Source organism: Manis javanica, chromosome 3 (assembly GCF_040802235.1).
Source record: "Manis javanica isolate MJ-LG chromosome 3, MJ_LKY, whole genome shotgun sequence".
Lineage (NCBI taxonomy): Eukaryota > Metazoa > Chordata > Mammalia > Pholidota > Manidae > Manis > Manis javanica.
Window position 1 is genome coordinate 69,447,150 of NC_133158.1, and position 25,099 is coordinate 69,472,248.

The following is a 25,099-nucleotide window of genomic DNA, read 5'->3' on the forward strand; positions in this document are numbered from 1 at the left end:
GACAAGGTTGCAAAATTCCTGAGTGGCAGAGCTGAAGTTTAAATGCAAGTCTGTTTGAGTTTACAGTTTGTGGTATGATTATGCATCTCCATCTCCTTTTCCTTATGGAAAAGAATGAATGGAAGTAAATGGACCAGAAAAGGAGAGTGGGAAAATGATAAGGCAAAGGTTTGAGGAGAAATTCCCGGGGGAAAAAATATGTGCTAGTAAAAAGATACTACAAAGATGGTACATCTGGGCAACTTCAAGTAATTCAATGTGGCGTAGAAGAGGGTACTGTGATGGTTAATTTTATGTGTCAACTTGACTAGACCATAGTACCTAAAGTTTTGGTGAAACATTATTCTAGATGTTTCTGTGAAGGTACTTTTTAGGTTACATTAAATTTAAATAAGCAGACTTTGAGTAAAGCAACCTACCCTCCATAATAAGATGGGCCTCATCCAATCAGTCAAAGCCCTTAATAGACAAAGAACCCCCTTGAAGAAGAGGGAAGTCTATTAGCAGGATATCTTTGGACTCAAATGGCAACTCTTTCCTGGTCTCCAGGCCTGCCTGCCTACCCTGAAGATTTTGGACTTGCCAAACCTCCATAATTGCAGGGACCAATTCTTTGAAATGATGCTCTTACTTTCTTTATATATCCTATTTGGTTCGGTGTCTCTGGAGAATTGACTAATACAGATACATACAGGCGAGAAACAAGGTATGAAAGGCAATGGAGAGGAATGTTTGCATGATTTTTAACTTTATTTAAATGTTTGTACATACAGACATTTCACCTGTATGTAGTTTAATTTATTGCTTCTCATTACCATGTAATATTTCATTGTGTGTATATGCCACAATGTTTTTATCCATTCTAAGGGCAGATATTTAGGTAGTCTCTAATTTTTAGCTACTTTGTATAGAGTTGTTATGCACATTCTAGCATATGTTATTTGGTAAACTCATGTATGTATTTCTGTTGGGTATTCCACAGGGGGTGGAGTTGCTGGATTACAGTAAGATTGTAGAATAACAAGAAAAGATATAATTAAATAACCTTTTAGAATGATCTTTCTCATAGCAATGAAAAGATTGGATTAAAGAATGGTAAGAATAATCTAGGTGAGAATTGATAGGGATTTGAATTTATGTATATAAATGAAATAAAAGAAGGGTAAATAATTGCACTTGATGGCCTAGTTAGATATGGGTGTGAGGTTAGGATGACTTCCAGGCATCCAGTGCCATTCATTGAGATAGGTGCTATTGGTATCCATTAAATGAACACATACATGCTTCCAGGAAGGTGCTATTACTCATCTTGAAAATGAGGAAATAGAGACTGAGACAGAAGATAGCTAATAAGTGATTTATCTTCTCTAAGATGCTTTGCCACTTCTTTAAATACACAGAAGAGTTTCTAGTTTCATGTATCATTTGCCATGCATTCTAAAAATTGTACCCATTGACCACAACAGAGAGCTCAGACAGACAGACAGACCTGGGTTTGAATTTGCCTGTCATTTAGGAGTTATATGTACTTGTGCTAGTTATTTAATATCTAAGAAGCAGTTGCATTACCTGTAACACAAGGGATTGAATGAAATAGACTGTGTAAAACATATTAGTGCTTGACACAGTGATTTCAAATAATATTCTGTTAGTTTTAGATAATACATTTTGTTTTTGTTTTTTGTTTAATCATTTATATTCTCAAATAAAGAGGAAAGACCATCTTTTCTTCCACTTTCAACAATTTACCCCAGTACCTGAATATTTGAGTGTTAAGTAAATAATTGGCATCATATTTAGCACCCTCTAACCAGGCCCAATAATCTTCGCTCCAAGCTAGTTTCTGATATAAAATAAGGATGTTTACACTGGTGTCTGATACAATTCTGTTCTTTGCCATTGCTAGAATATTCAATTTTAATAATTTTCTGCCATTTTTCTACTGTCCACCATTTATTAGTATCTATCAATCTCTAGCTATCATCTCTCTACTTTTATTAAGCTATTTTTCATATTGTATACATAAAGTTATGGGTAATTAATATTTTGTCATATATATGAATAATAATACATCATTATTCCCATTCATCACTTCTCAATATACTGCCACATTGTAATAAAAAGTCAACTTTTTATTTAATCAAGCTTATGTTCACAATAGGTAGATTCCTATGGGAAAGAAATTTTCCTAGTTTTTCTCACTGTTGTTTGAAAGAGATTAATACATTTTTTCATTTTTGGCAATGCATATGGAATGAACTCTCTGATGCAAATTTTGCAGAGAGCATCGCTGTAAGACCTGAAATGTAGGCTGATCCCGTATCTTGGGAAGAATGCTAGTAGAACAACAGGGTACAGAGTTGCTATATATGTAGAGAAAACAGACTGCCTCGTCACAAAGTTTGGAGCCAAGAGGAGTTAGCTTTGTGGCCACAGCTGTTGATATGTATTGAATGATAATGGGAATGCCAGTAATGATGAGTACAAAGTGGAAAAGACTGTTATGTTTGCTGTTGAAACTCTGCTCTGGGATATTGACATAGGATGTCTGCAGGGTTTTTGAAAGGCTTACCAAGTTTTCATCAAGTGCACTGGAGTTCATTGAATCTATTCATACTAGTCTAGCTTTTCCCAGACAGTCTCCTGTTCACCATCTCAGTGGCCTAGGAATACATCAGCTTCTGCTGCTCAGACTCACTTTGTAACAATCCATCTCCATGAAAATCTAGCCACAGAGATTAAAAAGGAGAAGAAATATTTATTCAATTTCTTTCAAGTCTGCTGCCTAATTTCTTGTTAACTGAATGATTTTGGGTGTTTGACATGTGAGCTAATGTAAAGGGACAAAGCAGGAATCCCAATCCAGTCATGTATTACAAACCCTGAGAGCAAGGTTTCATAACCCTAGTTGCAAAGAATCCCCTAGGGAGCTTTTAAATATTATTGCTGGCATGGCCCCACCATGGCCAATTAAGTCACAATCTCTGAGGATGTATTCTGGCACTGGGATTATTTTAGCTCCCAAGAAGATTCCAATTTGCAGTCAGGGTTGAGAACACACTTGTAGTTTTTTTCCTAAGATGATTCAGAGATCATGCATAACACCTTTGAGATCATCTAAGATCAAAGTAGCTCTGGTTAATGTGGAGTGGTGTATTTCAGACTTCTGCCCATTTGCTTTTCCACAGGGATCAAGGAGAGAGTCAGGTTATTGAGTGAAAATAATTTTTGAACTCCTTGCATATTATTACCTAAGTGAGAATATAAAATCAGAGAATTCAGTGACTGACCCAATGTAGCACAGCCTATAAGACCAGTCATGCCTCCTGACTTCAGGCCCTGTTCCATTTTGCTTTAGTCATCTTAGCAGCAATCAAGTGGTGCTTATCCTAAAACCAACTTCTAGCATTATAATGATGAGATGGTTGAAAGCATTGAACTCAAGTACTTTGTAAACCAGCACTAACTTTGTACCATTTTCTCATACTTAAAGATATTTTCATTCTGCCTTTATTTTAGGATTTAGGATGCTAGACATAAATTAATTTGAAAGACATACTATGTAGTCTCTAATCCAATGGAGATTCCTACCATCTTCTTTTTTAGAGTTAGTGATTATTTAAAAGGTCATTTGTACCCATGAATGTTCTTTTTCCCACCTTGCAGATGGCAAGGTGGAAGAAGCCAATGGCTCTGGTCATTGTAGAAGTAAGGCTGAGAGCCCCAGCCTGAGGAAAAGCAAATGAGATGATAGGGCCAAATGTGAATGAAGGCAGCTGCCGGTGGTTCTATGATGAGCAAGTGGATTATTTTTTTATGTAGCCTTTACTTACATTTCTCTGTTTGATTTTGTCCTTTGATTGTAATGACAGGTTGTGGTTACACATTATTAGAGATGAATACTAAAGAACGGACTAAATAAAAGGGCAAGAAATTGAGGATGATCGGTATCATCCCAGCAGGGAAGGAAGGCGGAAGACAGCTCTTTTTTCCTTAGTCTCAGATGTTTCACAAATCCTGAAACAAACTTGGAATATTCTCTGTTTTGCTTGGAGCTATTGTGCTGCTTTCCAATGATCAGAAGCCATGGCTGATGGACAGCAGATGCAGCTCTGCAATCCTGAGGCTATTAAATATATTTCTTTATATCTTCTATATATTCTCTGGGCATGCTGTGGCAGGTATCATCCATTTCTGAAGTTCTTCTCTCAAATGCTTCATTCCTTTCCAAAAATACAGCCATAACTGAATTCCTTCTGAGAGAAAGCTGTAAGGTTTTTATGCTTGGGAATACTATACATATCAGGACTTATTTTTTTGGAAAACTCTGGAAGTCTTCAGGAATTGGAGATGAGAGTCTAAACCCGAGACAGAGTTATATCACCTAGGGCTCTGTAACTGATTTATTCTCAAAGTTTAGGTATATATTTATCTTTGTGGTATCTATATTTTGCATATAGCAGAGGGAAATTTTGCCACTGGGACCAAGAGTCACATATAAAAGTTCATAGTAGTGATGTTTATAATAGCAACATTAGATTGAGAACTATTTAAAAGTCATTTGAAAGAAGAATGACTGAACTGAGACAAATAAATATATTGGAATTCTACACAATAGCAGCAGTGAGAACTGTAGCTATTCATATTTATTTTGGACAGAAGTCCAGCCATATAAATGCTCTATGAACTACCAAGTGGAAGTAGCAAGTCATTTGACCACTTAGGAAAATAATTTATTATCTTATACCATTTGAAATGCAATAAGCATTGTGGAGTATTTACCGTATCCCAGTTACTTTCCTAAATGTGTAAATACTATTTCACTCTATCCTTAATGATTGTGAGGTAGGTACCGTAGTTTCAATCAGTTTATGTATGAGAGAACTGACACAGGGAGTTTAGGTAAGTTGGCCAAGATCAAAAAGCTCATTACTTGTATGATTGTCCCTGAACCCAGGTAGTCTGGCTGCAGAATTTATCCTCTTAACCCTTCCATCATGCTCTCCCTTCCAGCTAGTTAAAGCCAGTGATTTCACTTATTAACACACAGTCAAACCTTGCCCATGGTGCAAAAAAGCATGCTTATAGAAATTACATTGATAATAAAAAAATAAGACAACCTAAAAATCCATTGATAAGAGAATGGATAAGTAACAGAGATACAGTCCTACACAATATTACACAACAGTGAAAATGAACTAATGTACAATGCAAATCAATATCAAAATACTGTTGAGTGATAAAAGCATGGGCAGAGAACATGTACCATAGTAAATGTATACGTTCAAATACATGCAAAACTAATCAATATGTATTTGCATGTGCATTAAGACTGTAAAGTTTGCACATCACACCACAAAAAAAAAACATGGTCAATAACCACATTTAAAAATAGTTCTACTTTGCTTGAATTTTAAAAAGTGCAAAATTAAACAGAGATATGATTTTTTCTCATTAATTGGGAAAAATTTAGCATGTTTGCAAAGTATAACTTTTAATCAGGCAATTTGAAAATAAATATTAAAGTCTTTTCTAAGAGTTTTTTAAAATGATTTTTTGTAAAAATTTTGTGTGAGAAAATAATCAGAGCTGCACATCAAGATTTTTTATAGCTTTTCTAGCTTTCTTTAAAACATTTAAAAAGTGGAAATAAAGAGCATTTGTTTACTAGGGTTGCCATAAGAAAACATCACAGGTTGGGTGGCTTAAAAAATGGAAATTGATTTCTCACAGTCCTGAAAGCTAGAAATCCAAGAGCAAGGTTTGTTTTTTTCTGAGGTTTCTCTCGTTGCCTTGAAAGATTGTAGCTGCTGCCTTCTCACTGTGTTCTCTCATGGCTGCCCCTCTGTCTGTGTTGTCTGGGGCCTCATCTCCACTTCTTACAAGAACACCAGTCATATTGAACCAGGGTCCACACTAAGGATCCCATTTTAACTTAGCTACCTTTTTAAAGGCCCTCTATCTAAATACAATCACATTAAGGTTCTGGTATTAAGGATTCAACATATGAATTTGGAGAGAGCATAATTCAGTCCATAAGTTAAATATTAAATGATCCAAGATGAGGTAATATAAAATAACCTAGTAGAATATACCCAGTAATGAAATAGAAACTACTAGAAGTTTCCTCAATGACATGGAAGAATGTACATGGTATATTCAGTGAAAAAAATGCTTTTATAAAATATGAACATACTCTCCAACTGTTTTTAAAAAAACTTAGGCAGCAACAAGATTAATACAATTATCTGTAAATAGTAGCATCAAGGTTATCTATGATGAATATTGCTATTTTATAATCAGAATAGTTTTTAATTTACTACATGGGGAAGGTTACACATCAAGAGCAAACAATATATTAGAAGCAACATGCCTGGGTCAAATTTATTAATTTATTAACCCAACTAATCCAATACTTATTGATTGCCTATTTCATGCCTGGCAGTTAAGGTGGGAAGGTACTATATGAAGGATAAATAATTGTTTCTTTTTATGTAAACTTTTTATGCATTTATGTATTTGTGACCTAGGTTTGTATATTTATGACTCAGAATAAAACTCACACTTCAGATTTTTAGGGCAAAGTCATCAAATTCTACCATGCCCCTTAAATAGAAGAAACAGGCATGATAAGAGGACACAAAAAAGAGACCCATGACAACTCTCTTGAAATATTTAAAAGGGTACCATGGAGAAGAGCATGGGATTTTAAGCTCATTTTAGGGAATGGAGCCAGGACAAATGCATGCAGGTTTGATTATATATATGGAAAAAATTCCTGACAAAAATAATAACCTAAAAGTACATTGATACTCTTGGGAAGTAGTGAGTTTCACTGTAGTGATAGTGTTAAAGCTTAGTTTACATCGGCACTGTATAACATAATTGTCTCTGATGATGGAGATGCTCTATACATCTGCCGTCTAATATGGAAGCCACTAGCCACAAGTAACAGCCTGTGAACACTTGAAATGTGGCTAATACAGCATTAAACAACCACCTGTGGTTAGTGACTCCTCATTGAATAGTGCAAGTCTAGCTGACCTCTTCACAGAGCTACAGCCTGGAGCTGACCCTCTTCACAGGGGTCAGTGAGTAACACAGTTGGAATGTAAGACAATTTAGCGTCTTTTCTAGCCTAAGATTGCATGATGCTTTGAACTTGAAGTTATAGGATAGTTCTTTCTTCTGTGCAGCAATAGAGAAAGGTATCCTGGTTGGAAAAGGCTGATGAACATGCCTTGGACTGTCTAAAGTACTTTAAAACAAATTTGCCAAATGTGAAGGAGTGATAGAGAATGGTGTCCAATCTAATAGTAATAACCAGGATCTACTCAGTGTGCAACTAAAGGTGACAGAGGACAAGTATGTCTGAGATACAAATCAGCGTAGCTACATTACAGATCATTTATCCAAATCCCAAATTTATACATTAGAATAACTGAGACCCAAACTGCTTGAGGAGCAGGACCCTTGCCTACTAGGCTCTCATACAAACTTTAAGGCAGCCTTTGATTGTAAGAGCAGCTTCTCAATGCCAATTTTTTAAATGGTGAATGTTAGCCTGGGCGAGTTGCTGAGTGAGTCCAGTCCACATTCCACATGCCAGCACCACGATGCCCCCTGAGAACATATAAACCAAACCCTGGGAACACGCCCGGGGATAGTAGCACAACTGACACGTGGAGGACTACCGCAGACCCAAAGTTCATCAGAGATATGTTCTAGAGATACAGGTTGAAATTCCAATTCAGTTTATAGAAAAATGTACCAAAATATGTTTCTTGTGAAAGAATGCACAACATTTCAAAGTTTATTTCTTTAAACTAACTATTCACATAATTGACAAAGCAGTGATCTGTATCTTTTGACGAATACCTTATCTATAATAAGCAGGCCTTTGAAGAGAGAACTGAAACTTTAAAACTAGTTGCCTGGGTTATAGCAAGCATTAGCATCAGGAAAGTCAATTAAGCAATGACCTCCAATAATAAACCTTCCTCACTTAGGTTTAGCCCACATTCTCTGTCAGTCTCAATGTGAGTAATGCTAACTGCTGACCTTTTGCTTTGCATTAAAAGGTCATTAGGAAAAGTTAAACCTCCCATGTGTTCACTCACTTTTGAAGGCTGCTATTCTCAACATTCCATTAAAGAGGTTATCAAAGGAGGGTGAGAAAAAAACCAGGTGAAGGTACTATGAACTTTTTATCTGTAAATGACACTGAGCAGTTCAAATTGTTGTCTGCTATTTAGCTGTATAATTAGAATTGCTTTCCTTTCACCTTAACCCAAACTTACCTCATTGTGACAGCAATCTTAATCAATGCGTGACTGTGTTTATTTCCATACATTAGTGTTTAGAAACAGAATTTTCTTTCTCTAAGCTGACTTTTCAGTGGCTGAGATATCAAAGATATCTCAGAGAGCCTCTCTAATGAAACTGCTATGGCTTGAAAAAATGTGATAAATAAAATGGAGTTATAAAGTGGTTACAAAAAACACTAGTAGCTATAACTGAGAAAAGCTTATTTTAATTTGGTGGTAAAATCCATAGAAGTATAGGTATTACATGCATTAAAAATTATTCTAGATTGGATGTTTAACATTAAAGAGAGAGGAACAGATAGTGAAATGGTAAGTGTTTAGCTGGTGATTAAATAAAAGCTGTGATATAGTCATATTAAGCCCAACCTTAGGAAAATCCATTTACCTCCATTCACATGGTGAAAAGTGTGTCTAATTTGCTTCAACCTATGTTACCAAGACAATGGGGCAATATGTGCATCTATAAATGTCTCAGTACCCTTATGAGAAAAAAGTATATTCACTTTTGCCAGTGTTACTATAATTATTATACTTAATGAGGGAAAATTGTGTTGTTAAATGTGTGTATTGGTATAAATAGAATTTGGATAAGAAGATATTCAAGATCCTGGTTGAGCAATAGCATCAAGAACAGGATCTGATTTTATAGGTATGACATTCTAAAACACGAAATTCCTAGCTTTAGGAACATGCAGCTTCAAAGGAATACTCCCAACCAAAGACTGTGGGTTGGCTTTTTATAGAAACATGTAATTTTCCTGAAAGCTGCTATGTTATGAATTATATGGAGTAATAAGTATAGGTCTTTGATAATATGTTGTCCTATTTTGGCCTTTAATTTGTACAACAGTGACTGTAATTCCATCAAGTGCCCTCTCTGTGTGAATATACATAATACATTCAATGCATCATTAGAAAGATCCTTTTTATATTTATTTTTAAATATTTCTACTGTTTACTAAAGGAACATATTAAAATGGAAGGGATACCCTATATAAATTTGATGGTAAATTTATCCCTTTTATATTTCTGAAATTTGCTAAATGTTGGGATTAGGTGGCTGTCAAAGCTGCAAGAATGGATTACCACAGCACTTTCTTCTCAGTCATTAAATGAATGCTACCTAAGGCAGTTGCTTTGTCATTTCTTGGCTCTCCCAGAATGCTAGTGCTTTCTGTGTATATTGTATGGGCTGATTCATAATTTTAGCCTCACTTTTTGATAAGGTATATTTCCAGCTGGTTCTTTGAGGAGGTCATGCACATATTGTCTTGGTGCCAAGTGGAGAGTACTTGCTCCTTATAAGACTCCTGTGTCTTGTAATGAGTTTTACCATCAGACAGGTATTTGACTATTATTCAGTAGCCTTGTGTCTCCTTATTACTTTTTGCTTCAAACTTGTATTAAAGGAGAGCTGTGAGAAAGATCCTGGCAAAGCAATGATAATTACTTTGTCGTTAAACTGTCACAGCACATCAATCTCAAAAAAAAAATCTCGTATTTGTTAGTAATAACTAATTGGGTCCCCATAAACATCAAGTGTGGGTCCCTTTAATTTGGCAGTCCCAGCATGATTGGTTATCCACACTGAAGTGAACTATTTACCCTGAGATGAGAGAGGGATGGCAGTCAGCAGAAGGGAGGGTGGTTTTGGGTCATACACTCTTCTTGGGAGGAGAGATGGGAGATGCTGTTAAAAATAATTTGCTATTCATTTATTTTGGAAAATACACTTGCCTAGCCTCAGAGACTTAGAGGTGTCTGATGCTGCTGGCAGGCAGACTGGTGAAAGAGAATATAAAACATGGTAGTAAAAGAATGTAAAATCCTATATCCACTCTATTGTAACTTCTCCCTCTTTCTTTCTCTAGTGATCTTAAAATGGTCATAGCAAGAAAGGGTGAGAAGATGCACAACTGCTGGAATGCTCATAAGGCAAAGGTGGATTACTGAAGCATCTTCTCAGTTGTATGATAACGAAGAACTGAGAGTAGCTGGGACTCCCTCTCTCTTGATCTGTCACACAGCAGCTTGGTATGCTGGAGACAGCCCGGGCAGTTGAGCTGCAGACTTGGCAAAGAAGGAAATGACCCAGATGCTGGATGGAAGTGTGTGACGGACTGACAGACAGGTGCTTACCTTCACCTCCACCTACTTTGGCTACTGATACCCGGGGATCAAGGGTTTTCTTTTCTTTTGTTAAGATATTATTAGTGGTACTAATATAAGAACAATGGTCACTACTATTGCTGCTACTAGTGGTGACTGATTTTATGTGTCAACTTGGGAGGGCTGGGAGATGCCCAAATAGCTGGTTAAACATTATTTTCGGGTGTGTCTGAGAGGGTATTTCTGGAAGAGATTAGAACTGAAGTGGTGGACCCAGTAAGTAGATGACACTCCCCAAGGTGGAGGGGCTTCACCCAATCCATTGAGTCCCTGAAAAGAACAAAGAGACAAATAAAGGTTAAATTCTCTCTCTCACTAACTGCTTGAGATGGGAAGTTGATGTCCCGGCATTGATGCTCCTGGCCCTCAGGCCTTCTGACTATACCACCAACCTTCCAAAGTCTCCAGCCTATTTTATATATAAAATCTTCTGTTGGTTCTGTTTCTCTACAGAACCCTGACTAATACAGCTGCCATTTATTAAATAAATACTCTTTTCGGATCTGTATAACATTCTTTGCATGCATCTTTATTAATCCTTACTACAACCCACATATGTAGGCCGCCCCATATTGTAGACAAGGAAACAGATTCAGAGAAGTTAAGCAAGTAAATGTAGATCCCAGGAAGTGGTAGATGCAGGATCAGTACCTGTCAGAGTAGCTCAAAGTGCGAGTGTAGTCATCACTTAATCAGTGTGTCAGAGGTGCTTTACCAGTGTGAGGAATTTTAGTCTTTAAGTCATACACAGTGAACCACATGTACAGTGCTCTTAATCTTTCTGGTATGAATTCTTCTGTCCCTTCACAGGGCCATCCTGGTCAGCCCAGTTTGGGGACCACTAGTTAAGGAGTTATGTCACCACTGTAGTCCTACCTTGTTGCTCTGTATTTTTTTGACTTACTTTTAATCCCATATACCCCCCAAAATTTCTCTTTATAATTCAGATCTTAGCTTTACCATTTCCTTTCCAACAGCAATAGCATACTAGCTCTTATTTCAATATCCATTAGTATCAATTTATTTGTTCTTTACAAATGTATTGAGGGCTTATTATATGTTGAGGAAACTGTACAAATATTGACTAGTCCATACCCTTAGGAAACTTGTGGGCTAATGGAACTTAGATACAAAAATACAGCTAACTACAACTCAGTATGATATATTAAATTATAATGATAGGCATATATTAATAAATTCTGAAACAGGAGTGGAAGTATCAGGCATCTCTCCCTGGAGGAAACAGTGACTGAGTTGAGTTTTAAACACCAAAAATGAGCTAATCAAGGGAAGAAAGGTGGTATGTTTCAAAATGAGGAAAAAGAAGGTATAAAGGCAGAGTTAAAAGAAAATTGCAATTAATTCTAAATGTTTGGAATTTAGGTTTGGGACAGGTGGAGGCATGTGAGAGATCAGATTGAAGAAGTCTTCTGAGAACAAACCAGGAAGGACTTATGGATCATATTAGGGAGACTGAATTTTCTTCACTGGACATTCCCTGGGTGATTTACACACTAATCTGGAAAAGGAATAATAAGGGCTTGAACAAAGACAGCGACTCTGGACTACAGCAAACAAGCACATCTTGGGCCTGTTGTCTGAGCTTGTTAGGAACTTTTGGCACTTTAGAAATTGTCATCCCCCAAATTACACTTTATACTAAGTTCTGTCTCCTAGAGGCAGGGGGTTCCGTGGTGGTTCTGTAAGCAGCGTCTGAGCATACATACTGCTCGGTAGTGATTCATCACTGATAAGTTTTCTCTGTACCCTAAACTCTTCAAGAAAGTTAAAAAGTTGTATTTCCCTAACAATTTCAGTTACTGACACTGATTAGAAACTCCATGACAAAAAGACATTTGAATGTGAGGCAGAAGCTTAGTAGGTATTTTTGTGTGTGCGCGTGTATGTGAGCATGCTGATTTCTATCAGACATAGTCATAGCCTTGATCTTTCCCCAAAGCAGAGAGCAATGAATCTTACCTTGGAGGAAACAGGCTCTCTTTCTCGGCCAACTGGAATAGCTTTGAATACACTGTTCACATATGCTAGAAGGAGAATCCATCAACAGAATACATTTATTTAAGGACATTTTGTGCAATGCTGTGAAATGTAAAATGAGAATATAACTAGTGTTTCTATCTTCAAGGTGCTAAAATGTCACTGGAGAAGATAAAATAAAAAAAGCCCCCAAATAATTAAAATGATTTTGGGACAATACCATTGTTTTAAACTTAGTAGTAGAGCCATGCAAATTCAGAAACCAGGTCAAGGCAGGACATGCCTGACTAGTGGTGGGAATATATTTAGAAGGAAACTGTTCTGGCTGAGAGAAAAAGGGGAAATACACTTGGATGCTGAGAGTGGAGGGAGCTGGGGTGAAGTGTAAACTATCAACAACATTTAACATTAGGTAAGAAATTTAGGCTTTACTGGGTAAGTTGTGAATAGAAGACTATATGAATGAAGGCTTCTTGCGGGGGAGGGGAGCTTCTCTTGCTCCGTGCTTGGAGTTGCAGCTGCGTGTCTCACTGTGTTGTGATTTTTGTGAAACCTCACTCCCCTAGCCTGGTTCCCCTATGAAAGCAGAGGCTGAGGCAAGAGCTTGTATGGCAGTAGTTCATGCTGAGAAACTACCCCAGGTGTTAGGAGAAGAGAACTAGCTGGACAGAAGCAGGGAAGGAGGGCAATGTGATGCAGGGTTCAGTGCCAAGCAGGCCTTGTGAAGGCACCTGGGGATAATCAGGCTGGGCCTCTCTGAGGAGCTCTCTCACAAAATGGTCACCCAAGGGATGGAAGTGGGGAGCCCTTACTCATAAGTGCTCCAGAGCGTATTAACTCCCTTGCTTTTTCTATTGCATTTGTGTGAGTAATTACTGCTGAGTCAGGGATGCCCAAGAGCAGGTGGGAGAAATTCTAGGTAAAGCTGAGAGGTGATATCCTCAGAGGTCTGGAGTTGAAGGTGGGCTGAGGAGTTCTGAGCCTGGGCAGGGCATGAAGTGTCAGATCGATTCATCATTTCAGTCTTGTAAGAGCAAGGCTTGTAAGAATTTTAAACTATCACAAAATAAATCCAGATTTATTGTTGACAAAGTTACCATTAAAATAATTAGCTGACAAAGAATTGTCTAGAAATCACTTGGGTATATCTTTTAATTGATAGTAAAACATGGTTTATTATTAATGTCACATTTCTCTAAGCCTGATATGGTGCCTGGCACAGAGCAGGTGTTTAGTACTATGTATGGGAGGACTGAGTGCATTGATTCAGGTAAATGGGAGCTTAAAATGTGTTGAGAATATACCCTCAGTACAGTTGTGGTAGCAATGGTGTCAAGAACTGGAGGAGAGGGCTTATTTTAAAAATTAATTTATTTCACAATTGCAGAAGGCACCAAGGAAAACAATAAGATTACCTCTAACCCAAATTATTTCAAAAATTATTTCCAATTTTAACTGTTTAGTATGTGAAGTAATGTGGGATTTTTTTTCTTTTAAAATTAAACCTCTTAACTGTGTCTATCTAAAATGTTTTATAATCTCTAGTAACCACGAATGGACCTATGCCAAAATAAGTGCAAAAAAGAATTAATAAAAGGATTATTTTGTAATGTTCTTATCTATTAATAGTGATTATAGACATATATACAACTTATAGTTATTTATAAGTATTATCATAAAGTGAAGTATTTCGAAGATGTGGAATTTTATCTTTTCCACTCTCCTTTGATAGCTTTTTGTGCAATGACTATATCAGGAAAATTTACTGAATACTTTCTATGAGTCCAGTTGCACTGTTTGGGGTAAGTGCTCCCTTCTCTACCACTACCTTTCCTTGCCTGAAAGAGACCATCCACATACTGAGAAGTTCCTGGATGTTGAATTTGCACCTTAAAACACAGGTATTTGACTCACAGTGTTCCCATCATGCTCTGGAAGACCACCTTCTTGTTCTGGAATGTTCCCTACAGATCCCCTCCTGAGGTGGGGGCCTGTGAGCTACAGAATTGGTATGTTTTGAAAATAGGCTCTGGGCCCTTGCTCCTGGACTTCATTGGATTATGAAACACCAGTTCTATTAGATATTCTGTCAGCTCTGGAGCACTAAATCTGAGCCATCACTTCAGAGATATGTTTGTTGTCTAAATTCTGCAGTTAAATTGGATGGACTTGCAAACTCCCAAGATTTTCACTGCCCATAAAAATACATAGTAGAAGATTATTTTTCCATGGAGGTTAATTTTCATTTCAAGTCATCTTTATCCTCATAACAATGGTGGTTTAATTTTTTTTTTTTGAATATGAAAAATTTATTTCCAGTGCAGAAACTTGGTAGATACCACCTTAACCAAGGTAGTAAAAGTTAACACACCATCATGGGACACACTGACATTGTGTGCCTCCTAATATGATGTACTGAGAAGGTCGTACTGATTTTGTTTCCTTTGGATATATACCCAGTAATGGGATTGCTGAATCATACAGTAGTTTTATGTTTTATATTCTGAGGAAACTCCATGCTGTTTTCTACAATGGCTGTCCAAATTATATTCCCACCAAGAGTATACAGGGGTTCCCTTTCTCCACAGCTTTGCCAACACTTGTTCTCTTGTCTTTTTTGATGACAGCCATCCCAACAGGTGGAGTCTAGTTTCATTCTTTTGCGTCTGAGTATCCAGTTTCCCCAGTAATGGTGGTTTAATTTTAATGAAGTAATTCATGGCAAGATATCACCAGAGAACCCACTGAAAAATTATTCCTTTTTGTCTCAGATTTCGTTTTGTCAAAATTCTAGAGCAATTAGAAAAACGGGGTCAAAGCCAGACAATGGTTGTTTATGTAGCATTGTAAAGCTCTTAGTCATCCCATCTAACATATTCACCTTAAACCTTATATTTCAAGGCTTAATGAAATTATATCTTCTCCAGTGCAATCTTACATTTTGATATCAGAAATCTCATGTTTAAGAAAATAACAGCTTGGAGTATTAGAGGTCAGAACACAATGTGAAATATGATATAGCAAACCAGCTTTAAATATGGATTTTCCCTTCTCTTATGAATAATATGTTCATCAAAATTGAATGTTGAAAAGTTAGGTAATAGATATATTAGTAAAGAGAAGTGTTTTAAAATACTAAAAATTCACAGTATCATTTCCTTTTGCAGGTAAAATTTTCTCCATCTAAGGAGATGATGTCACCACCTTTGTTGGCTCAACCCATTTGTATAGTTAACCATCCTTGATTCTTCATTTTCCTTTACCACCACTCCAGTAAGTCTAGTAGATCTGTTTCTAAAATATATCTGTTCACTTGTCCATTTCCATGGCTACCAACTTTATTCTAAAGATGTCATCTCTCATGTGGACTGTGAGAATAGACTTCTCTCTGTTCTTCTTGTGTCTACTTTTGTCCCTTGTTTATACATAATTCACCCAGCAGCCAGATTAACCTTCTTAAAATATAATGGCAACATATGTGATTAACTTTTCAGTGTACTTATAGTTAATACTATACTACTTGAAATAAATTACACACATCTTACAAATATATAGATCCATTTTCTCCTTCCGATTTTTTTATAAGTTTTTGTGTATGCATTATATATAAATATATTATATGCATAAAAATATGTTATATATAGCACACATTATATAACATTATATATGTTGTAATATATATATATTTTATGTAACATATATTTCATAAATGCATTTCAAAATCCTGAAAGAAAATGTTTTAAGTTTTAAACATTTGAAATTTGTTTCTTTATCTGGATAAAAATCCAGATATTTACGAGCTCTTTCTTTTTCTGGGAATCTGCGTTTGCTTCTGGTATCACCATCCTTTAGGCCTGCAGAATTTCCTTTGATAGTTCTTTCACTGTAGGTTTGAACCTATTTATTTTCTGAAAATGTCTTTATATTCCCTTCCTTGTTTTTTTCCCAGCTTTATTGGAGTCTGATTGACAAAATTTGTGCATATAAGTTGTACGATGTGTTGGTTTGGTATACATATGCATTGTGAGATGATTATCATAATCAAGTTCATTCACTTATCTATCACAGTTTTTTTTGTTTTTGTTGTTTTTTGGTATGGTGACAACACTTAAGATTTACTGTTTTAGCAAGTTTCAAGTATGCAATGCAAAATTATTAACTACAGTCACCTTGTTGTGCATTAGATTCCCAGAATTTCTTCATCTTGTAAGGGAGAGTTTGTATATTCTTTTCAGTAACAACTCTCCATTTTCCCCAACCTGCGGCCCCTTTTAATCTCTGCTCTACTCTTTGTTTCTATGAGTTTGACTTTTAAGATTCCACATATACGTAACATCATACAGTACTTGTCTTTTTCTGTTTGACTTATTTCATTTAGCATAAAGTCCTCTAGGTTCACCCGTGTTATGGAAAATAACAGGATTTTCTTCATTTTTGTTTGAATAGTATTCCATTATCTATCTGTCATCCATCTACCTATCATCTATCTATGTGTCTATCTATCTATATCTAATCAATCAATCTATCTATCTATCTATCTATCTATCTATCTATCTATCTATCTATCTATTATCTAACTATATCTATCATCTATTTTAAACTCCAGTTAATCTTTTCTCTGTCTCATTTGTTTCTTTTTTGGCTCTTAGATTGATTCAAAATTTTATTTCATACTTTTATTCTATAATTTCCATTTGGTTCTTTTTCATTGTTTCTATTTCTTGGTTGATGATTTCTATTATTTTGCTTATACTTTTATGCACTGAAAACATGTTATGCTTTAGTTCATTGAAAATAATTATCACAGCTGCTTCATAATCCATGTCTGTTAGTTCCAGTGTCTGGTTTACTTAGCAGTCAGACTCAATCAATTTTCTTTTTTCTTGAGAAAGTGTTCCATTTTCTTGGTTCTTCACTTAATTTTGTGTGGTTCTTTGGATGTTAAAAATGTTAAATTGCAGACATTCTGGATTGTGCCATTTTCTCCAATGAGTGTTTCCTTAGTCCTATAAAGTAACTTTCTTTGGTTGGGATTGAAATGCAGGCTCTACTTCTTGGGCAACATCTCTGATCTCAATTCAGATATTTTGTCTTTAGCTGAGTTGCTTTGAGTCAGTTCTGTACATTCATAAATCAGTCAGAGATTTGAGAAGACAGGTTAGGGATTCCCCCCTGATTCTAGCCCTTTTGTACTCCCCCAATCTCTTCAACATTTATGGTTTTCTGACTTCAGTGCTCTGGTTTTCCAGGTTAGGAAGACCATGGTTTTAATACATGTCTTTGTCACCATTGTGTAAACACTGTGGGCTGAATTTGGTTTAAGGTTAAAAGCCTTATAGACTTATTTACCAGTATAGCTCCTGTCTTTCTTCCTCAAATTACATCCCTCCAAGGGAATCTCTTTCTGTTGGAGTTATATTTTAGGAAGTTGCTTTTTGCATTATGTCCAAGTTTTATGGTAGTTTCCTATAGTGAATTAATCCAATAGGATTTTAGTTTGTCACACCTGTAAGAGGAAGATCTCTCTTGCTGATGAATCTCCATAGCTTTTGAGTCTGTCTTGAAATCTCCTTTATGTACAATATTTTGTGTCATACTAAATATAAAGACAAATAAAGACAAGGACACTGCTATGCTCATCCTGTAGCTGTGGTGTACATCAATATACTGCTACTGGGTTTAGTTGGAATTAAACTACACTGACTTAAATGTATGCAATAGAGAAAGAATCCACCAGCTAGAACAAGGGCAAGCAGAAGAAGTTTCAAAAATGCTAATTGAGACATTACACTATGTCGTACTAATTCAAAAGCATAAAGCTATGTATGAGGCTTATAAGTACAAAATCCCCTCCGACGACCAATTTGTAAATTTTGGATCCCTTAGTGGCTGTCCTTTTTATTTAACCTGATTTAATCTTGTTTAAATTATATTGATAGAGAATGAAGCATATGATTTTTTCAGGAGTTCAAGAACCCTTACAGCTGATTAAATAGGACAGGATAAAGGTAACTTAGAACTAGAGGAGGAAAAATAGTGCATCCAAGAACACTACTTATTTCAAAAGAAAATTACCCTCTTACTTCAGCAATGCATACTATCTATATTGTTGATGTGTAGGAAACATGAGCTCAAAATTTGAGGTCTTTGAGAAAAAACATATCAATGCTACCAACACACAGTAGCAGAGTTTAGATTTTTCTGCCATGTTATAGGACTTCATTTTGAAAACAGAAGTTATGTCTGCTGAGGCATTTGAAAACATTTTATTGCTTGTGTTATTGTGACATGTAGATGTGTATTCTGGCTTCTCATTTGCTCTTTACAGATTAACTTTGAGGGAAGTTATATGTCTTGAAAGTATTAAAAATTAAATTATTGATCTACCAGTAAAACTGTCTATATCTGTTTTGTGATCAAAGGTAATATTTATTAATACTTTCAAAAGCTGGAAGCCTTTTGCAAAGTCAGTCTTGGGTGAACTTTTGTTTAGAAATGAATTTTGGGGAAGCTTTAAGAAAAAATAAAATAAAATGAGAGTAAAAGGCTTTGATACACAAATAATTTTAGATAAAAGGCTAAAATTATCCAGATATTGAATCCTAGTATGTGAGTTTAAAAGTGCTTTTTGAGTTCAGAAAAACTAAAGGATGACATCCTCAAAAATTTGGAGAAAGTTCAAAGGTTAAAGCTGGAAAGTTTGCTCTCAACCCGAGGCCCAGAAATAACGGGTCATCCTTGACTAGTATAAAGCCTATAGACCATTTTATGAAATTGCCACATGAACCATCTCTGAATTAAGCTCAACTTATAATATCAGCTTTTGCCCACCATAGCTATTTTCCCTTCCCACAATACTTATATAACTAGGTGAACAATATGGCACATTCATTTTACATTTAATAAGGAAAATAATGCATATAAGAATACAACAGTTTGTATTCTCTGTATCTGATAAAGTCCTAATAAATGATTTCACTTGGTAAAAAATTATGAGAAATAAGTAAATAAATAATTTACTTAACAACAACAGCCAAAAAACTGAAATACTGTACATTTCCCTTTTATTGTTAGCTTAGCTCAAGCATATGTCATAATAAAATGGGCCTCAATTCTAATAATTCTAATTAAAACCTTCTAGAATTCATGTAAGACTGAGATGTCACTTCTCAGAGTCCCTTTGTCTCTGTTCTTTGCTCTTTCTCATATTTCTTCCATGTTTTATGATACCACTTAACTGATTTTAGGAAAGGAGATTTTAAAATAAGCTTTGAAAAATATATATTAAGAAAATAAGCTCCATCACTGGTCATAAATTGGCAAATCTGAGTGTCTTTTTTGCTTGTTTTGCTGGTTTTCAATAAGGATTTTAATTCTGATTTACAACTGTAAAATAAGTAAGATAATCTGATAATTGGAGGAAGGTACTCCTCTCTTGTTTAGAACCTTTATAATACTTCTTTGTATTTTTTATGATTTCAACTATAGAAAAAAAGCAGTGTTATGTTTTGATATTTTATTAGTGATTTTTTTTCTTGTAAACACTGATCAGTGCTGGAATTTACCCCATTTTAAATTAAAAGATGTTTTTCCAATTTAAGTTGCATAATCATGACCTTTCTCTATATCTTCCCTATGTCCATTCAAGAAGAAAACTCAACTCTCAATTAACCTGCACTTTAGAAGAAAGTTCACCATAATTACATAGACTCAAAGGAGATTAAGATATTACAGAAGGAAAACGCTTCAACCAAAATAGTGATCCACTTCTTTGCCTTTCAATAATAAATGTAAAATTTCCTTGTTTACAAATATAAATTTTGGAACTTCGTAAAGTCATTTAAAATGTCTCTCTTAGGTTGGTTACCCAATATTTTCATGATTCTGTAGAAAAATTTTAGGAATGGATTTTATCAATTTGATAATGTAAAGTACTTAAAAACTGTGAAATTAGATCCTAGTAGTTCAATTTATTTTATGTTTGATTTAGTCCTACTATACAAATAGAAGGTGAGATTAGTAAATTAGACAAAAGATGTTTCCTGACCTTTGTCCAGTTTTAAAGCCCAGTCACAAGTATCTGTTGGATTCTCTAAGTCTTTAAAAAAAAAGCAAAAATTAATTTTATTTAACCTTGATTTAGGTTAAAATAGTACAAAGTTTGAGCTAGAATAGATAATTACACCTAACACATATTCCAGCAATCTAAGAATATTTTAATTTTAAGGATTTTAGCTTAGTGTCCTGAATATCCACTTCAGTTAGAGATTGTATAAGTAGATGGTTAACATAGATAAAAGAGAATCAACTTACTTCACTAATAAATTCATGATCTCAAAAATAAGTACAAGTGTATCTTGCTTTTGAAAATAATAGAGGAGGACATGAAAGGCCTTCATTCTTGTTGACACAGCAAAATCAAAGGAGAACACTAAAAAATCGTGCATTTAAAAATTCACTGAAGTACTGTATGTACAAATAAATATAAAGTCTAAACAAATAAATAAAATAAGTCTAAACTCCAGAAGGACACACCCTTCTTAGATGAAGCAACATAGGATGCTTTCACATTTGGGTCTGATTGCGGAGGCCAGGGAGAGGGCAACCAGAGGTGTAAGCCTGCAGAAGGACTGCCTTTGCCCAGGGAAAGAGAAACCCCAAACACTTGATGAAACTATGTGCTGAATGTTGATCTTGAGTTTAGAATATTGCCAAATACTAAAATAATCCTCAGTTCCTTGTCACATAGGCCTTTCTCAAACAACCTTTCCCAAATGGTGGCCCAACATTTGCAAAGGTAAACAGCACTTCCATGTTTAGATTGCAAAAGAGTGTGACTTCCATCTTGATAGCTGATTCAACTATCTGTCAACTTTGAATTTTCAATCAAGCAATTAAAAATTATTGTCACAAGTATGTTAACCTAAGAATTGTGTAACGAGTGAATTGAGGGGACATTGCAGGAGATATTTTTAAAACATTTAAAAAATTATAACCAGATAAAAAATGCACCATGTGAAATTTCAGAAGTATAGTAGATTGAACACAGCAGATAAAAGAATCAATAAACTTAAAGATAGGAAATAGCACTCATTTAAACTGAAATACAGATGGAAAAAAAATCTCAGTGATTTTGTGGGACAGTTTAAAAGTTCAAAGGTATCTGCAATTTGAGTTTCAAAGCAAGAAGAATGATGCAGTGAAGGCCAAATATATAGTTTGAAGCAATGTTGCTAAAATTTTTCCGAATTTGACCAAAAACATCAACCTACTTATCCATGAAGTTCAGAGACCTCAAGGAGAATAAATGCAAGAAAAACAACACAAAAATACATCATAGTCAAAGTTATGAAAATTTGAGAGGATAATTTTTCAAAAAGCTGAGATAGGGGAGCACAGCCTCTGTTAAATAGAGAAGAGCAAGGCTAAAAGTGCCAAGAGATGATTATTTAGAGATGATTATTTCCAGAATGCCTGCTTAGATGCAGGCATTCTGGAAAATAGAAATAAAATTCAAAAAAGTTTAGAGCTCAATCCTTGCCACCTTGTCATAATAAAATCTCATGTAGTAGAGAGGAGGTCTCTCACAAACATGTAAAACGATTCCCAGTGTGTTAGTAATCATGTCAGTTGAAATGGCAAGTGTTTCTACTTTGGGATCTTTGTTGATCTCGATTCATGGAGGAGCTAGTGAAGGTACTCACTGACTTTCCTCATCATAATAGTAAACATTTCAAAGGTTGGGAGGGTTGAAGGCATAAACATTAACTTCCTGAATAGTCTGAGTGGGAATCTCTTCGGGCATTGTCTCCTATCCTTGCCTCCTCTTTTGTGCTGTGCTCTAGTATTCCTAGTTTCTGAGTTGTTCCCTTAGGGTTGGATTTGGGTCTCCGCCTGGTTCCTTTGGAAGGGCTACAGAGTTGGGTGGTATGTCCCTTGTTGTCTATGCTGTGTTGGGTCACCTGATGGCCATTCCACACTGTCTGGACAGTCCTTGGCTCCTACTTATCCATAAAAGAATAGTTCTTGATATTATTATTTGTGTGTAGTTAATTTGTGTGAATGAGAAATTCTATACTAGTGACACATTTTAAATAGACATAAAATAAGTTCTGGCAATTTTCCCTGGGCCTAGTGGAAACCAGTCCAGAATCTTAAGCATGTATTCTAACTCTTCTGCCTCCTCTGGGTGATTTTAGTTAGTGTTTGGAAGGGTGATAATATTAGATTCTTGGACATGATCTTTCAATGACTTCATTTATTTTATATTTGTTTTTCCATTTTCTGTATTACAGGCTCTTAAGCACTGATAATTAAATGGAGAATATGGCAGATAAGCATCCATGATTTATGGTTCAGTGGGTGTTGGAGGTAGGATGGCTCAGTTTTCTCCTACTTTTCATATTTTCAAGTAGAGGACAATTATCAACAATGGATTTTTTTCTACCCTTCTATCAGTCTTCCCCAGAAGGAGGTTGAATGATTTATCTGATGGGGAGTTTAGGATTGGGTATTGGGCATGCATGACTTCACCTTTGTAGAACCACTCAGATTACAATCTTCCTGCTTGCAGAAGGCAGGTGTTGAGACCTGTCTCTGTCATGTGGTAAAAAGGACATTCTCCATGCAGGCAGTAGTCAGTGGTTATCTAACTGTAACAACTAGTAAGCTGAGTACTATATATAACTAACTCAGTGGTGAATTATGATCATAACCACTTTGCTCATATACCATAGCCATATCATTCATTCCAGTGGTTTTTTCATTTTTTTAAGTCGGTAATAAGACTGACATTTAAAAGTTTTCATCTCTTTGATTCCTGTGTCTGTCTGTCATTTTTAGGCAAGTAAGAAGGACTTAACTTATTAAATCCTAAAATCTCAATAGTGGGAATAGAGGCAAGTACATTCAATATAATGAGTACACTAAGATAAGTGTAGTAGAGTAGAACAATAGCACAAAGAAGGGGCACCTTAACCAGACTGGAAGGACTGTGGTAGTCAGGACAGGACTTTTTATGTATACTCATATATTTTTTCATTCTCTTTAGCTAGTGCCATGTGAAAGCCAGTGGATTCTGGGATATATAGTGGGTTTCATTAATTATGAAATCAGGCCACAGAAAATAATTTTCAAGTTTAGGTCAGTATATATAATTACACCTTAGAGTTATCTATTCATTTATCCAGCAGTTTGTTATTAAATGTATATCATATGAAGTATTTTTCTAGACTATGAGGATACAGAAGTGAAAAAGGAAAATTTTAAAGTCTGTAACCTCATTAAATTTACATTCTAGGGGTGTATGCAATTGAGATTTGTGGTGGTTTGAAGAAACACTGTCCTCCTTAAAATATCTCTGAATAAGTAAGCCATGCTCATAAATCAGGGCCTTTCTACTTGCTGTTTTCCTCCCTTAACCAATGCCCCAGGTGTTCAGGCAGCCTGCTCCCTCATGAGTCTTAGCGTTTCTTGACCCGCTCAGTTTAATATTACAACCGGCCTCTCCCGCAGACTCTTCCTCCCCACTTCCCTGCATTACATTCCTTTAGAGCCAGTCACCTCTTCCCTCACTCCTCCAGAAGGGTTTTACTGTGGGTAAGATCAAAAGTGGTTTGAGTGGAAGAGCTTCACATGCCATGACGTAGGCTTAAAAGGGTCTCTTTTAAGGGTCCCTGGACAGACGATAGACTGGGATGGGGTGGGAGGGGAGGTGACCACAATTTGAAGCAGGGAGACTGGTTAGAAGCCCCCTGAATCCAGGTAAGAGAGGACAATGGTTTGGAACTGGGTGGTTCCATACCAGGGCCCAAGAAGTGGAGAGAAATAGTCAGTTCTAGATATATTTTAAAACTAAAATGAATAGGATTTGCTGAGATTGGATGTGGGATTTGAGAGGAAAAGAACCAAGGTTAACACTAGTGGTCCTGCTGGAGCAACTGAAAAGGTGGCAGCACTCTTAGGCAGAGGACATGGCAGGGGAAGAGCTGCAGTCTGGTGACCAGGAATGCAGGTTATGATATGTTGCATTTCAGATGCCTGTTTGATATCCAAGCAGAGGTGTTAAGGAGGCAATTGGAAACATAAGCCTGCAGTTTGAAGGAAAATGTGGGCTGAAAGTCTAAACTTGAGAGTTTTTGGCATGTAAATGGTATTTAAAGTTACTGGATTAAATAAGATCAAGGAGGATGGGAGTTCAGATAAAAAAAAAATATCTGAGGACTGATCCCTGGGCACTTTGATATTTTGAGGTCAGAGGGATGAAGAAAAGCCAGGAAAGGGAAAATACCAAGGAGAAGTGAGAAATGTAGTGTCCTGGAAGCCAGGTCAGAAGAATTTTAGTAAATAGGGAGTGATTAACTGTGTCAAATGCTGTTGATAGGTCAAGTAAAATGCATTAGCTACAATGCATTGCCCCGATCAGTAGAAATGAGTTTGAGCAAATGTCAGGAGGATAAATTAAATACCTGCTATCTTTTTGACATGTGAAATGCAGAGGGAAAAGTTTAAGAAAATTTTCAGTGGGCACAAGATTTATTAGTCACAGTTTCATCTCAAATAAATATAAAACACACACACAGATATACTCAACAGACTTTCTTTTT

The 25,099-nt window shown here is 35.9% G+C and overlaps 1 long non-coding RNA gene across 1 annotated transcript in view; it reads left to right on the forward strand.

The window, feature by feature from the left end:
• LOC118972299 (uncharacterized) overlaps positions 1-25,099 on the forward strand; it is a 121,404-nt gene that overhangs the window by 91,957 nt on the left and 4,348 nt on the right. Inside the window, exons 2-3 of the long non-coding RNA XR_012128715.1 lie at positions 10,199-10,458; positions 15,662-15,767. This is a non-coding gene — a long non-coding RNA (uncharacterized lncRNA). The remainder of the gene's footprint in view (positions 1-10,198; positions 10,459-15,661; positions 15,768-25,099) is intronic.